Here is a 13,874-nt window from a genome sequence, read left to right on the forward strand (position 1 = left end):
GGGGCTGCAACATTCAATCTTTCTTGTGTACTCTCCACCAGGGGAGACACTTGTACCTCAATGGGTCCTGGTGCAGTATTAGAGAGGGCAGTACATGGTGAAGTGCAAATCACATCGGGGAAGGTAGAGTCAAATACAAACAGACTCCCTCAGAGGCTGGAGAACAGACTCATCTCTGCTCAGCAGGGCAGGGATGCAGAGCCTAAGGATGAATGAAAGAGGTGGCTCTCCCTGGTGAACCAGCGAGAGATGTCGGAGTAACCTGTGGCACTGTGAAGTCATGGGATGGGAATGGAGGAGTCCATTCATCTCATGTGCTTCACAATGTCCCAGTGTTTTGAGAACATGAGCTCCTCCACTGAGAGTTTGCTGAACCTCTTGGAGAGCCATATGCAACATCACTCAGAGTAGATGCAGGAACAGTGTACTAACATGCACAGAATGCATGCCACAATCTGTAGTGCTGACTAGTCAGTGGCACAAATGACTCAAGGGAACATGAATTGGATGCTAGTTTTCTACAGCTGGTGGTTCCCTCTAACTAACAAGCATGTCATGAAAGGGCTGAAAAAGTGAGAGATGAGGAGTGATGAGGGGACCTCTCCTCACAGGGCTCTATCATCATCATCCGCCTCCATGGCTGCTCCGACAGACAAAGCATCTGTAGAGTTATGCCCTGTGACAGATGTTGCCCCTGCAGTTATGCCAGTGCAGCAGATTTTGGAAGACCCCCCCCCACCCCCAACAATCCCACCACCGACCATTCACCCAGCACTGCCACAATGAAACCAACTGCCACAGGCAGTTCAGGCCCAGACAGGCACTAGCGAGCACTCTGCCTCCACCTCATCCTCAACAAAAGGGAGATCGACTTGTAGGAGTCACTGTGAGCAAAGGCCACCATTGGTGATGTCACTTTGAGGGTTACTCAGGTGTTTCTGTTGCAAATAATATCCCATGTACCTCGAGTTTGAATGCCTTGACTATCTTTAATTCAATTTAATTCCCTGCCCCTTGAACAGAGCATCTGTCACCTCCATGATGTAATAGTGTGTTGCTGCCTGCAAGATGCCACCAGTGTCTGCCGCTGCTCTTTGGAAGGAGCTGGTTTGGAAAATGCAAAGCTACTGTGACTTTTGCAGCCACATGAAATCCATGGTGATGGTTACTAAGAACCCTTGGATTACCCTCAGTAGGGCACACAAGACAGCAACCATTCGTCTGGACAGGAGCAGACTTCAGCAGCACTGTTACTCTGACATGCCTGGGTAGATTCTCCTTTGGCAGTAGGCCCTATGCTGAGGGTATGGCCTTCATTGCCTTCCAGCTTCTCCTTCCTCACCCTGTGCCTTTCTTACCCTGAGGTCTGTCTCCTCTCATGAACTGATGAAGCCAGTATGAAGAACCTTTGCCACCCCAGCAAAGGTACCCACAATGCCCCTCTCCATTGCCCACATCAAAATGCCCTTGTCAAGATTGAAGGGGTCTTACAGATATTTTCACAGATGCTGTACAACTGGTTGCCTTTTGAGGACCTTCGCTGATTCCCTCCACCTTAATGGTACCTTTTGCTGGTACCCCACCATTCTGACTTCTCTATGCCATGTGACTGACTCCTCCTCCCTGTCATGGTTGAGACCCTGTGTGGATCCCCTGCCTTATAAAGAAAATTACAAAGCCCTTAACGAGCTGACAACAATTTCATTAAGAGCCTTAACTGGCCATCTCTCCATTTCGGGTGGGTTGCCTCTTCTGGCTCTCCTCAAGGCCTTTTAAGCTTCTGAGTGCATTGGTTTTGCACCAGAAAATCAGCACACTGACCTGAGAGGCAGGTTTAAGCAATGCCTGCCTCCATTCCTGCCCTCAAATTTAAATAAAAATCGCTGCCAGGTTTTAGAAGCGGGAGGTGGGACAGCTCCATCTCACTGCTGCCTTGATGTGATGCAAAGGACAATGAATTCTGCAGCTCTCCTGTAATGTGTATTGGCCACCTGACAAATGTATGTCCATTCTGCACCCTGTCTGATAAATCCTGATTGTTTGAAATGACTACAAAAGATGAGTGCGGTCATCACTTTTATTGCCACGGAGAGAGTTGTGTGGGTGGATGACTGTGGTTGCAGGTTTTCATGTAGCAGATGTCAGAGCTAATGCCCTATTGCTCCTTTGCTGAAACTTGCACTTCTCCTTATTGTGATCCTTATAGGATATCCTGTCTGTATATTCTAAGGGTAAGATGGGGAAGGGGGAGATGATTTAATCTGTAGTAGGCTGCATCCCAGATGGAAAGAACAGTAAAAACTGGGAAATAAGAATACTGATCTGAATTGGTCTTGTATACCTTAAAATGGAACTCCAGTAAAAACTGGGAAATAAGTGTACTGGTCCAAAATGTTTTTTCCTTCTGGGATCCTCCTTAAATTCTGCCTCATTCTTCTTTCCTTCATCCTCTCCTGCTCCTCCTCCTCCATGCTAAGGTATGTCCATAAAGAATGGTATAGCTGAATTTAAGAAGCATTCATGGTAAGTTGGGGAGAGGGTGTAAAAATCTCTCAGCGGTCTCACTCTGAGAAGCAAGGCCAAGGCTATGTATGCAGAATTCCAACACATAATTGCTCCAGAAAGTCTTTCCCAACTGCAATAATTATTTCTGAAACTCTCAATAGTCTCCAGGCTTAGAAGCCACTGATCCTCACAATAGTTGTGTCTTTGGTTTCTCACTTTGACTTAGCACTGATGCATTGCAAGTGTAAACGAAGGAAATTCAGGGCTGGGGCACCACTGAACTTTATTTCAGTATATTTAAATGAAGCATCTGGGCACTTGGTAGGCAGGCTGCAGGAAAGACCAAATGATTTTTGAAACACGGGAAGGGTCGATTTTGGGACAAAAACCCCATGGAAATGACCTTTTCTCCTTATACGAGTCCCTTTAGTTTAGTAACCCTAAATTCTTGCAATTAAAATGCCAAAACTGGCATGGAATATCAAGTTCAAGCTCTTCATTAAAATAAACTAGATTAAGCATTTTTTAAGTCAGACATGGGGTGAAATTTTACAGCAGCGGGATTTTACATTCCCGCCGAAGCCAATGAAGTTTAGAAAGTCTCACTGCACTTTACAGCCCTGTCCCCACCGAAACAGGGCCGTAAAATTCTGCCCATGATCTATACTTATGACAGTTGACATATTTGGTCTCTGCCAGCAAGCTTCATGGTTATCATATTTCATTATGGTTTATTTAATCCTGTTGTGGGTTTCCCAAAAATTTTTGTTACTAAATGTGTTTTAAAATAATTAATATCTGGTGGCATTTAAGTGATATTTTTCTAAGAATGAACAAAAAGTCTTGTGACTGAAAAGGAAAAGTTAACTGAGGTAAGGCAATTTAAGTAATGTAGACTTGTCAGAAACTATACCTAAGTGGTGTTAAAACAAGCATTGTGCAATGAAGTAAAAGAGAAAGAAAATCTTGCTGTCACTAGAACACATCAAGGCTGTCATTGTAGAGTAGCAAGTGTACCCTCATCAAGGAATGGATCAAAATACTGTATAGCTTTGTACTGATGTGACAGCAAGCTAACAATGATTGCTGCAGTGTAATGCAACAGTTTGCATTTTCTAAAAGCAGAATATTTGAATGAATGTCAGTGGAAGTATTCCAGTATGCATAGTGAAATATTTACTATTGCTGATAAGTGTTGGAAATGCAATGCTTGCTCCCTGCCAATCACTCAGTAATTGTGATCAAATTACTTTGATCTATGATAAATATATAAAAGGCAACAGAGAAACCCCATGGGATAGTTTTTTTTATCAGCATTTGCTTTTCCTATTACGTATAATAATTAGAAAGAAGATCATTATTGCACATTGTTTCAGTAAACCAAATATTGTAGGACATGTAGTGGTAAAGCACACAAATATTGACTGTTTTGTTTTATATGTATATATATATATATAATATACACATGTTTAAAAAGAATTCCTATGGGCATTTTGAATTTTGCTTTATTCTTTCATGAGGTGCAGATGCCACGAGCAAAACTAGCAATTTGTTGCCCATCTCTAATTGCCCTTGAAAGCAATTAAGAGTCAACTACATTATTGGGGGTCTGGAGTCACTTGTACACCAGACCAGGTGAGGATGGCAGATTTTTCCTTCCTTAAAGGACATTAGTGGACCAGATCCAATTAGTGATTCCCCAGGAAATCAAAAAGATAAGGGCCTGTGCTCTCAGTGAGCAGTTTGTGCACATCCAGCAGATTCTGGTTCACATTTTTCTCCATTTGCAGAGCTCTCTGTGGGGCTCCAAATCCTTTTTCTACTCATCCTATTCTGGTTTCATGTTGCCCTGCAAGATGATTCAGCCTCCATGTTTATTCTGGAATTTCATCAGTTTCTCAGTCCTGTTTTTCATGTGACTGCTCTTTGAAGAACTCAGCAAAGTGATGTAGTGTCATACTCCCTGCTTCCTTCACGCTGTGGGAGTGAGTATCTTCATCACACAGACTACAGTGGTTCAAAAAGACAGATCACCATCACCTTCTCAAGGGCAATTAGGGAGGGCAATTGATGTGGCCCTGCCAGCGATGCCCACATCCTGTGATTGAACACCATTTAAAAATGATGAAATGAATAATAAAATTAAAACTCAATAAATATGTGTAACACAAGTTCTCCCCCACCGAGGTGAATTTTCTCTCTTCTTTTCTTAAAAACACTTAGTCATTCTGGGGTACATTTCCACAAGCACAGATAACTTGCGACCCTATCCAAGTGATTGTTCTTCATGTGTATCAGCTGGCTTTTGAACCTTGGAGGGTGACTCAAAGCTGGGTGACATATATGATCTATAAGTGAAGTTGAGCTAGTAAACTTAGATGTATTGGTAAAGTCAGTACTCAGCATCTCTAGTCACTGCGGAGAAATAAACCAAATAGGAGAGTATACATGGGAGGATGTCATTCTGAAATGACACAGTGCTCTTGTCAGATTGAACCTTGAATACCATTTCCAGTTGTGATCATCGAGACACAAGGGAAATAACCCATCCCTGAAAAAAATGCAGAAATATACAAATCTGATCCCCCAGCCAGTTGATTGAGTTTATGAGGAGAGGCGGAAAAAATTGGGGCTCAAAAGGATGTAACCAAAAGCAGACAATACAAATTTATAAATATTAAAATGTTTATCTAAAGCACTGCTTCAATGTCAATCTTAAAGCAGGGTTAAGCTCATGATTCAAACTGGGGAGAGACAAACTTTGAAGCAATGTTTCTTCACACAGAGTAATCCACATATTGGTAGGACTCCCAATTAAGTTAATGGAGGCAAAAACCTTTATCTTGTGTTCATACCTAATGTCCTTATATGAACACTTTCTAATACAGCTTACTGAACACAGTCAAGAGCAAGGACCCTGGCTGAGTCTGCTCTTCAAAGCTTTCATTAATTTATAGCACCTTTATTCCAACCCCAGCTAAAATCTGAAAATTTAGTAAAGATCAGGCATCGCCCAGAAATTATTTGACTTGCTTCATTTAGCTTGGCATGTCTTTACCAATTGAACAATCGGGCAACGTAATATGACTTATATAATTAATGACAATGATATTGAATGTTACATTTCGCGTAGATAATATGTTACTTGTCAGTATACACCTTGCACAAGGAGCTCCTTATTATGTCTCCTGACGTACAATGCATATGCAGTTTTGTAGTTGTTTGTATAGGCGGCTCACAATTCAAGGTCAGTAACAGATCAATAAAGCAAGCCAGCGACTAAGGAGACTGAAAGGGCTCTCTGGGTGCTGAATTCTAGCGGCTGGGTCGACATCAATTTCGACATCGGCCTCGATTCATGCTGGCAGCCGAATTGTCAGTCGCAATCTTACTGGTGGCAACCAATTAAGAATCTGCCTTCGGAAACCCCAATTAATTAAGGATGGTGGGCTGACCAGGGAACTATCAGGCCTAATAGGAGGAGCCACAGAGTTGCCCAGAAGATTAAACAGTAAAAACTGGGAAATATGAACACTGGTCTGAACTGGTCTTGCATACCTTAAAATGGAACAGCAATAAAACCTGGGATATAAGAATACTGGTCTGAATTGTATTTCCCCTCTGGGTGTCCAGGCAGCAGACGCACTGGTGGGGAGATACAGCCAAGCAAGCATTGTTGCGCTTCAAAATGGTGGCCTCTTCTGAAGAATGAATAATTGTAAAACAGTAAGTGTGGGCACAGTTCGACAGGCCACCATTGCAGAGGACGAGCCTCCTCACTGTGACTCTCTGATTGTCCTTCAGGTGGGGACTGAAAGGAGATGCTGATGGCCTCCCCACCACCCCACCTGCATGGAGGGGAGCTGCCCCGGCCAAATTGAGATTTCCTAATTTTCCACCGGTTCCCATTCCAAACCCATTTTCACAGGACCAGAAAAAGATCAGCCCTTTTTGTCAGTAATGCCATCAGCATGCAGCAAAATGCTGCTTCCTGTTTTTTCTGCAACATGGCTTTTCAACAGTCTGTAAACAAGCTCTGCAGTTGGGGATAAACACTTGCAAAAGCAGGAGGCTGGCTCCAAGACATTATCTTGGGAATCACACTTAAAATGCATTATACACTAAAATATAATGGCAGAAGCATTTATTTTATTTGTAGAGAAGAACCCATTAATGTGTACTTCTATGTCATTGTTACATTATTCGGTGCTGTTACCAGTCACTGTCATACTTTCCCCTTCCATCACACTCTAATTGTTTCTTTCTCCCTTCCTTCCTCAATCCATCTGTAGGAACGTAGTAACTGTAGCTTTAAGGAATGTGGTGACTGTAGCTTTAAGGAATGTGGTGACTGTAGCTTTAACTTTTTCTTCTACTGGGTGTAAAACCCTTGGGCATCCACCCGGTGATCCAGGTGAACTATTTCACTTCAAAAACAAAAACAGAATTACCTGGAAAAACTCAGCAGGTCTGGCAGCATCGGCGGAGAAGAAAAGAGTTGACGTTTCGAGTCCTCATGACCCTTCGACAGAACTTGAGTTCGAGTCCAAGAAAGAGTTGAAATATAAGCTGGTTGAAGGTGTGTGTGTGGGGGGCAGAGAGAGAGAGAGAGAGGTGGAGTGGGGGTGTGGTTGTAGGGACAAACAAGCAGTGATAGAAGCAGATCATCAAAAGATGTCAACAACAATAGTACAAAAGAACACATAGGTGTTAAAGTTAAAGTTGGTGATATTATCTAAACGAATGTGCTAATTAGGAATAGATGGTAGGGCACTCAAGGTATAGCTCTAGTGGGGGTGGGGAGAGCATAAAAGATGTAAAAAAAATTAAAATTTTTTTTTATATAATGGAAATAGGTGGGAAAAGGAAAATCTTTTCCCACCTATTTCCATTATATAAAAAAAATAAATTTTTATATAATGGAAATAGGTGGGAAAAGGAAAAACTTTTCCCACCTATTTCCATTATATAAAAATTTTTTTTTTTTTTACATCTTTTATGCTCTCCCCACCCCCACTAGAGCTATACCTTGAGTGCCCTACCATCCATTCTTAATTAGCACATTCGTTTAGATAATATCACCAACTTTAACTTTAACACCTATGTGTTCTTTTGTACTATTGTTGTTGACATCTTTTGATGATCTGCTTCTATCATTGCTTGTTTGTCCCTACAACCACACCCCCACTCCACCTCTCTCTCTCTCTCTCTCTCCGCCCCCCACACACACACCTTAAACCAGCTTATATTTCAACTCTTTCTTGGACTCGAACTCAAGTTCTGTCGAAGGGTCATGAGGACTCAAAACGTCAACTCTTTTCTTCTCCGCCGATGCTGCCAGACCTGCTGAGTTTTTCCAGGTAATTCTGTTTTTGTTTTTGTTTTGGATTTCCAGCATCCGCAGTTTTTTTGTTTTTAGAACTATTTCACTTACCTGAAAAGTATACTTTTTTCTTCAAGCGCACCCTTGCTTCCAAGAATCATTTTAAGATTTCTTCCAAGTTAGCCGAGTGTTCCGGTTCTGTTAACCCAATTATTAGGACGTCATCCAGGTAGACTGTGACTTGAGGTGGTCCTTGCAGCAAGCTCTCCATCGTCCTCTGGAAAATCATGTGGGCTGAAAAAGCACCGAAAGGCAGGCACGTGCATTGATACAACCCTTTGTGTGTGTTTATGGTTACAAATCCTCTGGGTGTATCATCCAGTTTCAGCTGCTGATATTCGTGACTCATATCTAATTTAGTGTAAGTTCTCCCTCCTGCTAATTTGGCATACAAATCCTCTATCCTGGGGATAGGGTACTTGTCCAATTTGTCAGCCTTGTTTACTGTTAACTTATAATCCCCACAAATATGGAAAGACTGATCCAGTTTCAGGACAGGGACTATGGGTTTTACCCATTCCGAAAATTGAACCAGCCGAATAATACCCAGCTTCTCTAAACAGTTTAAGTCAGTGTCACCCTTCTCTCTCGGGGCATAAGGCACAGGCCTGGCTTTAAAAAAAATGAGGAGTTGCTTCTGAGTCAACATAGATCTTAATTTGCAGGCCCATGATTTTCCTCAGTTCCTCTTGAAAGACCTTGTCATCTTTCTTCAGCAGCTCGGCAGCCCTCTAGCTCTCAGTTGGAAAATTTCAGACCAATTTTGTTTAATTTCTTTTAGCCAAACATGACTTAGAAGGCTTGGTCCTTCACTTTCCACTATAAATACAGGGAGCTGTGCTGTCTAGTGCTTGTAATGAACAGGTACAAGGAATACCTTTTACTTGTATGGCTTCACCAGTATACATTTTCAATGTGGCTGAAGTTTGCTCCAAATTCAATTGTTGAGTATCCTTGTTTAAATATTTGAATGTGTGTTCCCCCATCAGTTTTGGGCAATGGTCTATGTTGGGGCAATGAAATGAGTTGAAATCTCTTGGGCTTCACATTCCAGGGAGGCCATTTTCGCACCCATGCCCCTGATATCATAACAGGTTAAAATCATATCATTACGTTTCTATATTACTCTGGAATCCATTTGTCTCATGAGATGATGGATTACGTCTTGATGGTCAATTCTGTCTTAAACACAGTTGGTATGGCTCAGGAGCCCCAATCTGACAAGGTAATCTCTGTCGTGCATGCTGCAGATGAAGACAGTGGACTGAGAAGGTGCAGGACTCGCTGGCTTCCGTTGTCTCTGGGCCCTCTTCTAGTCTGCTTGAGCATTTTGTTTCTCCTAGAACCATAGAACAATAGAAAAGTTATGGTACAGAAATAGGCCATTCAGCCCATTGTGTCTGTGCTGGCTGAAAAATGAAAAATAATAAAAAAAAATAGCCACCCATTCTATTCCCACCTTCCAGCACCTGGTCCATAGCTTTGCAGGTTACAGCACTTTAGGTACTGATCCAGGCACCTTTTAAAAAAACGTTCAGCCTTTCTGCCTCTACCATCCAAATCAGGCAGTGAATTCCAGATACCCACCGCCCTCTGGATGAAGAGATTTTTCCTCATGTCTCCTCTAATCCTTCTACCAATCACCTTAAGTCTGTGCCCCCTGGTAATTGATCTCAAGGGGAAACAGATTTTTCCTTTCTATTCTATCCAGGCCCCTCATAATCTTGTACACCTCAAATAAGTCACCCCTCAGCCTTTTGTGTTCTAAGAAAAACAACACCAGCCTATTCAATTGTTCCTTGTCACATTCCCATGTATCCCAGGTGCATTTATTTTTCTAACCAGCCTGCCATGTGGGACCTTGTGTCGTGCCTTACTACAACCCATGTAGACAACATCTTCTGCACTACCCTTATCAATCCTCTTTATTACTTCCTCAAAAAAATTTATTAAATTAGTAAGATGTGATCTTCCCCTAACAAAACCATGCTGACTATCCTTGAATAATCCATGCCTTTCCAAAGGATACCTTATCCTGCCTCTCAATAATTTGCCCACCACAGTAGTCAGGATGACTGGGCTATAATTATTTGGCCTATCCCTCACAGCCTTTTTAAATAATGATAAAACATTCATAACCCTCCAGTCCTCTGATACTTCACCTGTATCAAGTGAGGATTAGAAAAGGATCCTCAAGGCATCCATTATTTCCTCCCTGGTTTCCTTTAATAGTCTGGTACACAATCCATCTGGCCCTGGTGATTTATCAACTTCCAAGGATGTCAGTCCCTCCAGTACTTCCTCTCTCATTATGCTTATTGTACCTAATATTTCACACTCCTCTTTAACTAGAATGTCTGCATCATCCCTCTCTCCTTAGTGAAGACAGAGACAAAGTATTCATTAAGAACCCTACCCACATCTTCTGCATCCACGCACAAGTTACCTTGTACATCCCTGATATGCCCAGCTCTTAGCTTAGGTATCATCTTGCTCTTAATGAACTAGTAAAACATCTCTGATTTTTTCTTGAATTTAGCTGTCAATATTTTTTCATATCCTCTCGTGGCTTTCCTAATGTCATTTTTTACCTCACCCCTATACTTTCTAGACTCCGCTAGGCTTTCTACAGTATTAAGTTTTTTGTGACTGTCGTAAACTTTCTTTTTCTGCTTTATCTTACCGGGTATGTTTCTGGATAACCAGGGGGCTCTAGATTTGGCAGTACCACCCTTTTCTTTGTGGGGACATGTCTACACTGTGCCTATATAATCTCGCTTTAATTTGAACGACTCTAACTGAGTTATCACTGATTTTCCTTGAAGTAGCTGTATCCAGTCCACTTTCACTAAATCACTCCTCAGTTTTGTTAAATTTGTCTTCCCCCAACTTAGAACTTCTACCCATGTTTTATCTTCGTCTTTTTCCATAATGATGTTAAATCTCCCGGTATTATGGTCACTATCTCCAGAATGGTCACCCATTGCTATTTCATCCACGTGCCCTGCTTCATCCCCCAAGACTAAATCTAGAATTGTACCCACTCTTGTTGGACTTGTTACATGCTAGCTAAAGAAGGTTTCCTTGAATGCAATTCAAGAATTTTGTGCCCTCTGTGCCTTTCACACTGTTCGTATCCCAGTTGATATTACAGTAGTTGAAGTCCCCAGCTATACTACCGTTTTGTATTTGCACTCAGAAATTTGTCCACATATTTGCTCTTCTATCTCCCTTTCAATATTTGGGGGTGTATAGTACACTCCTAGCTTTGTGGCTGCCTCTGTTTATTCCTGAGCTCAACCCATATGTCCTCATTTGATGATTCATTTAGTATATCATCCCTCCTCAAAGCTGTAATTGATTCTTTAATGAATAATGCTACACCCCCACCTTTTTTATCCCCTTCCCTATCCTGCCTGAAAACCTTATATCCAGGGATGTTTAGCAGCCAATTTTTCCCCTCTTTAAGCCAAGTTTCCTTTACAGCGATGATATGCTGCCATGTGTCTATGTGTGCTCTCAGCTCATCGACTTTATTTGCCATACTTCTTGCATTTATATATATATCTTTTAATACTGCCAAATTCCTGTACTGTGCACTTTTTAACATTTGCTTCTTCTTTCAGAGTCGCTGGCTATTTTTCTGTCTTCCATTCCCTGCTCTGAATTTGTCCTATCTGAATCTGCACTCAGGTTCCCACCCCCCTGTCAATCTAGTTTAAACCCCCAATAACACAACAAACCTTCTCGCAAGGATATTTGTCCTGGTCCTGCTCAGGTGTAGACCGTCTGGCTTGTACAGATCCCAGAATTGGTCCCAATGCCCCAGAGATCTGAAGCTCTCCCTACTGCACCATCTCTCCAGCCATACATTCATCTTGTGTATTCTCCTATTTCTATATTCAACAACATATGGCTTTGGGGGCAATCTGGAGATAACTAACTTTAAGGTCCTGCTCACTAATCTCTTTCCTCACTCCCTAAACTCAGCCTCCAAGACCTCATCCCTTTTTCTACCTATATCATTGGCACTAATGTGGACCATGACCTCTGGCTGTGCACTCTTACCCTTCAGAATGCTCTGTAGCCACTCAGTGATATCCATGACCCTTGCACCAGGGAGGCAACATACCATCCTGGAATCATGTCTGCAACCACAGAAGTGCCTGTCTGTTCCTCTAGCTAATGAATCCCCATTCTGCACTACTCTTCTGCCCTTCATCCACTTTTCACGTACAGCTGAGTCACCCGTGTGAGACACTAACTTGGCTCTGACTGCACTCCTCTGTGGAATCAATGCCCTCACCAACATCCAAAATGGAAAACCGATTAGTGAGTGGAACGTCACGGGACTCCTGCACTACTTGCCTGGTTCTCTTGGACTGCCTGGTGGTCACCCATTCCCTTTCTGCCTCCATGCTCCTAGCCTGTGGTGTGACCACCTCTCTGACCATGTTATCTATGTAGCTCTCAACCTCACGGATGTGCCACAGTGACTCCAGCCACTGCTCAAGCTCTGAAACCCAGAGCTCAGGTTTCTGCAGCTGGTGACACTTCCTGCGCATGTGGTTGTCTAGGTCATCGATAGCCTCCACGACTTCCCACATACTACAGGACATGCATTCCACATGACAGAGCTGCCCTGCCATGTGTCAACTTAACTTCACATACATTAATTACCCTGAAGTCTTAATTGCCCCAATGTCTCCCTGTTTTAATTGCCCTTAAGTCTTGCTGCTTCAACTGTCCCAAAGTATTGCAGTTTCTCTCCTCTTCCAATGCCCTACCAAACAGTAAGTCTCTAGAGGTCCCAGCTGCTAGCAGCTGCATCTTGTCGTCTGTGTCGATGTCCACCATCTTCATTTCACACTTGCAGGCATCCTCGTAGTGGAGGTATGGACCCCCAGGTGAGACCCAGTGGCCAGTTTAGCTGCAGAGGGTCTTCGAGTACATGGCCATGTTTTGTCTGATGAGTGTAGCTGAGCTATCACAGAAGTCATTGATTTAGTAATTAGTATGCTAATGGAGTTTACATATTCCAGTATCTCTGAGTTGGTAAACTTGCCCAGCCAAAAGCTGCTATGGATAAATTTGAGACAATTAAGATGGAACTTGTTCCAACTTATCTCCTACCTAGCAGCATGTTGTCCAGATCTCATTACTTTAGGGGAGTACACTAACGACTCAGGCATGTTTCTGTATAATGTTTCTATATAATGCTCATGATAATACCTTTAGCCAACTCACAAAATTAACATAGCACACTAATCTAAAAGGATAATTCAATTTTTACAGTGAACTCACATAATGTTAATAAGATAATACAAGACAGTTCTAAGGTCCACTTATTTTAAACATATGCAGAACTGAAATTAATCTGTGTAACTTTATCAGGCTGCTAATCCTGTTTCCCACTGTGCTATAATCCAAGGAATCTCACATAATATTCACGCAATATGGCAAACAAGGCACCTGCAACCAATAAATCCATCAGTGCTTTAACTATATAAATCTAAAGGAACACAAGAACAAAATGAAGACAGCACAGAGGATAGCTAAAGCTAAAGTTGGTACTGGCAAGAAATAACATGGGAAAAGATTTGATGGTTTCTTAACATGCTAAGTTATCCATGGATCACTGGCTCAAATTTGCCTATTTGCTCAAATAACCTCTATAAAAAATAAATAAGTAAATACTGCTGTAAATTTGCATCACAGTGCATATTAAATTTAATGGGGAACTTCAATTAGCCAGCCTGTTCTGAACTCAATGAACTGTGTTTGCTCCCAATAATCCAAAAGTCAAGAATAAAAATGATTTGAGAAAAAAATAAACTAAATTCAAATGAAAAATGAAATGGACAATGATATTAACCAAATATTTTGTGAGAGAAGTGCAATGAAACATATTAATCTTGCATATTTTTGTATTCAATGGCCTATTGTAACAACAAATGTACATTATGTAAGTATCATTATACCTTCA

Source organism: Carcharodon carcharias, chromosome 4, assembly GCF_017639515.1.
Source record: "Carcharodon carcharias isolate sCarCar2 chromosome 4, sCarCar2.pri, whole genome shotgun sequence".
In the NCBI taxonomy this organism is placed as follows: domain Eukaryota; kingdom Metazoa; phylum Chordata; class Chondrichthyes; order Lamniformes; family Lamnidae; genus Carcharodon; species Carcharodon carcharias.